This window comes from Schistocerca nitens, chromosome 9 (genome assembly GCF_023898315.1).
Source record: "Schistocerca nitens isolate TAMUIC-IGC-003100 chromosome 9, iqSchNite1.1, whole genome shotgun sequence".
In the NCBI taxonomy this organism is placed as follows: Eukaryota; Metazoa; Arthropoda; class Insecta; order Orthoptera; family Acrididae; genus Schistocerca; species Schistocerca nitens.
In genome coordinates, this window is record NC_064622.1 from 436,504,943 (window position 1) to 436,509,702 (window position 4,760).

The following is a 4,760-nucleotide window of genomic DNA, read 5'->3' on the forward strand; positions in this document are numbered from 1 at the left end:
GAAAGACTACTTACGGAATTTCAAGAAACAGATTGTAGCGAATCTAGGTATACTCTACAGCCCCTACATTTCCCTCCCGTAGCATTCACCAAGATAACATACACACTGAATGTACAAACACGTCAGAAACTTGTGGTGGCTAGAGAGAATATACAATTATTTAACACATGAACTGAACTGCGAAAACATGTTGTAGATTTAAAATGGAACTTTCTAGTAACGTCGTACTTGTCACATTCTCGGTTTTCTTGCCGCTCGAAATGTGAGTAAAACTTCCATCTTTCGTTCAAAGCCTCCATTGTTTTCTTCAGGAACAACTGACTGTCGTGGCTGCTGTTGAAGCGACGATGGGTAGCACATTGGCAGCTTCCGATTTGTCGGCGTTTTCATCCTTAACGTCACTCTGCCGAACATCGTACCCATGTTTGTACTGGTGGAAGCGAACTCTCGGTGCTGTGAAGACACAGAGAACTGCGATAAATTGTATCCGTTCTTACGAGTGAGATGACGCCACCAGCGCAGACATGGACACAATCTCTGCTGGTGTGACTTAATGATTTCGAACATGAACAAGCTGTCTATAGGCTACAAAATGGTTACTATAACAGCAACAGAAACCACAACAGTAAGTTGCTCCTGACGAAAATGATGGAGACTTTCGTCGAAAATTCGAAGTCTTACACAGCTTTAACGCGACGTGAAAACCGAAAATATTTTATGTACATTCAGCTCCATACTTGTAAGCACTGGAGGAATTAGATATTCCACTGTTTGCATTTCAAGGTCTGAATCACGGAAATCTTGTCAACTTGTGGTTTACAGAGATGACAAGGCGGCGCCTTAGCTGGCGTAACTCCGCTGGCGATTGTTGTAATCATGACGCATTTCCGTGGTAATCAGAAAGTTGGCAGTTGTAGTCGCATACTCGACGTATCTCTCGACGAGGTCAGCGGAATGGAGGGCGACACATTGTGAGAACTTGACTTCTGCGTGGTCATTTTCCGCAGACGAGTCCGTTTCTGGCTTCAGTACGCTGTTTTAATACCTGGAAAAGAGGAGACTCTCAGAATCGGACGCCTATTCGTTTTAATTAAGGTTGGTGATTACCTAGCTCAATCTCTACGGTTTTAGCGACTCTGTTTCACGTTCATAAGTCCAGACTTATGGTGTCTGTAAAGGATGTTTCTCTATTATTTTCTGTAAAGTTTTTATGCATTCTTTAATGTTGAACCCACCGAGTTATGTCAGTGTGTTGACCCCCGCCACGTGTCGCAAGGTTCCATCGATGTTATTCCCATGGCATATACGATCATCGTACATTCATATTTAAGTGTTTCATATGTAAATGGTTAAATATACATAATACATACATAATGTTTTTCGTACTTAGTGCGCGTAGGAGTAAGAACACCTTGGTCACTTAGTTCCAATGTATACACGTGGTCCAAACTTTTATTTCAATTTAATGATGGTGAGACGAATCACTTGTAAAAGGCATGATGAAGAAACATCTCGGATATGTGACAGATGTAAGACTTGTAAACAAGAACTATGGTTCCCTCCAGAATTTCGAGAACATGCTGTACGTTTTAGGTTAGAGTTTCGAATATTTTCGTTTTATTACCATGTGACTGTTTTCTGAATAAATGTTATTCTGTGAAAGATTTTCTAAACAGGACAACTAAATCTACAGAAATGTGTATGAGTGCTAAAATTTATCTGCGCATCACTGTTCTAATGTTAGTGTACTTTCTCCTAATTTTCCTTTCTGTGTAATGATTGGATGAATGTGAGTAACAGACTGAATCCTACGTTGAGGCAGATCAGACAGCGCTCACCTCGACCGGCTGATAGTCTGTACACACATTGCAAAGCTGCTCACACAGTTTCCACATTTGGAATGGACAGAAAACTCGAAGTGGAATTTAACTGTTTACTTATGTATGAAGCAGTTTTTCATTGGTTTCTGAAAGCATCCAAAAACAGTGAACTGTAAGAAGCAGCTTTAATGGCTAATTCAACACTTATTATATAGTCCGATAATGTTACCAGAAACAAAGTACGTAACGTCTGTTGGTACTCAAATTCATGACACAAGATTTTGTTAGTCGTATCCTCCACACATTATAGCGAAGTGAAATATTATGTCTAATTTCAATAGAAAATTTGAGTATTATTGCATAGCATGAGCTTCACAGTTTATCAATATTACGTGCACTACGCGATGTTAAACCGCCTTCGGTACTCAGTACTTAACACCGAGCGCTTTCAATGCTTAGCTTCTGCCATGTGAGTGGGATTACAGGCCCAATTCTCGGCGACAGTAACAGTTAATGCGTGTCGCTGTATTGCAGCTATACAGTCGCAGAAACATTTGCTAAAATAACAGCTCAGATAAGATCAAAACACAGTTTGAGGTGCATACGACGTACGACAATAGATCGTTCAGAAAAACAAAGCCGCGTTTGACAGAGGTCCTCCGTAACGTTGACTTCACACAGATGTAGCGTCTCATATAATAGGCGGCTTTTCGGTTGCTCTGTTATTAACTTCTCAAATACAGTCTGTGGCATACCCTCGTACGAAACACAAGAGTTACTGGTGAATTAGCGACTTTCTCGTACATAAATTCACCCACAGGCACTGCTAGAATGCCGCTGATAAATAGGAGGTTAGTGCAGTGTTCGACTGTCTCCTTCACGTAATGCAAGACAGAATCTACTCTGTAGGAATCAACATGGGCCGGCCGGAGTGGTCATGCGGTTCTAGGCGCTACAGTCTAGAACCGAGCGACCGCTACGGTCGCAGGTTCGAATCCTGCCTCGGGCATGGATGTGTGCCGGCCGAAGTGGCCGTGCGGTTAAAGGCGCTGCAGTCTGGAACCGCAAGACCGCTACGGTCGCAGGTTCGAATCCTGCCTCGGGCATGGATGTTTGTGATGTCCTTAGGTTAGTTAGGTTTAACTAGTTCTAAGTTCTAGGGGACTAATGACCTCAGCAGTTGAGTCCCATAGTGCTCAGAGCCATTTGAACCCATTTTGAACCCATGGATGTGTGTGACGTCCTTAGGTTAGTTAGGTTTAATTAGTTCTAAGTTCTAGGCGACTGATGACCTCAGAAGTTAAGTCGCATAGTGGTCAGAGCCATTAATCAACATGGATTCCGGAAACAGCGATCGTGGATCGTGTGAGACCCAACTCGCTTTATTTGTTCATGAGACCCAGAAAAAATTAGATACAGGCTCCCAGGTAGATGCCTGTAAAATATCTGGGAGTATGCGTACGGAACGATTTGAAGTGGAATGATCATATAAAATTAATTGTTGGTAAGGCGGGTGCCAGGTTGAGATTCATTGGGAGAGTCCTTGGAAAATGTAGTCCATCAACAAAGGAGGTGGCTTACAAAACACTCGTTCGACCTATACTTGAGTACTGCTCATCAGTGTGGGATCCGTACCAGGTCAGGTTGACAGAGGAGTTAGAAGAGATCCAAAGAAGAGCGGCGCGTTTCGTCACAGGGTTATTTTGTAAGCGTGATAGCGTTACGGAGATGTTTAGCAAACTCAAGTAGCGAACTCTGCCAGGCAGGCGCTTTGCATCGCGGTGTAGCTTGCTGTCCAGGTTTCGAGAGGGTGCGTTTCTGGATGAGGTATCGAATATATTTCTTCCCCCTACTTATACCTCCCGAGGAGATCACGAATGTAAAATTAGAGAGATTCGAGCGGACACGGAGGCTTTCCGGCAGTCGATCTTCCCGCGAACCATACGCGACTGGAACAGGAAAGGGAGGTAATGACAGTGGCACGTAAAGTGCCCTCCGCCACACACCATTGGGTGGCTTGCGGAGTATAAATGTAGATGTAGATGCAGATGTAGATGTAGGATCTGAAGGTGACGAGCGATCATTTGAGTGTCCTCGTCTGATAGCAATAAGCGGTAAGCTCTAACTTCCGGCACGTTGATAGTTATAGTCAACGATGCGCAAATGCTGTATATTTAAGATTAGGTACTGATTTGGAAAACGTTGTTCGCTGATTGGTAACTTTCACTGGAAACAAGTCGTACCCAGTATCTGGGGCAAGGGGAGGGGATAGCTTACGTTAGTTAATGGTGATGGGTCGTGTGGTGGGAACTTAGGTGGGATGACAGACAGGCGCCGCTAGATTTTCGTCCCTACTGCCGAGCTTTTCATTTTACCGTATTTCACAGTAATTTGCTTTACCGACGAACAGGCTGTTCCGACAGCATTATTAACGGATCTGTAACTATAAGGATTCACGAAACCCTCGTCAATGGAGATGAAGGTTACCAACTTACTTCGTCATAGAATTCACCGTTAGGAGAAATTCGACGTGAGTGCTCCGAGAACTGTACCTAACAATGAAAGTCCTCAAACGGCCCGCTTCCCCCCTCCCCCTCCCACCTCCACCACCAATCTTAAGAGGCCTTAATGCAAAAGAGAGAGTGTTTTGCACATTTCAGCAGAAGATGATGACACTCGTCTTGACGCCACGACTCGGTACAAACGTGTGCCACAGCCCAGAGCTTTCCATATACTTTGTACATATATGTATACAGCGTGAACGACATGGACCAGAACTCCTCCGACAAACTTTCAGAGGTTGTACAGCAGCGCCTTCTGGGTAGTTTGGCACGTGGGAGCCAGTGACTCTGGCGGCTCGTAACAGAGTGATTGCATTCCGCACGGTTTCTAGCCCTCATTTACTTTTGTATCTGTATAGGACTGAAAATACCTGAAAAA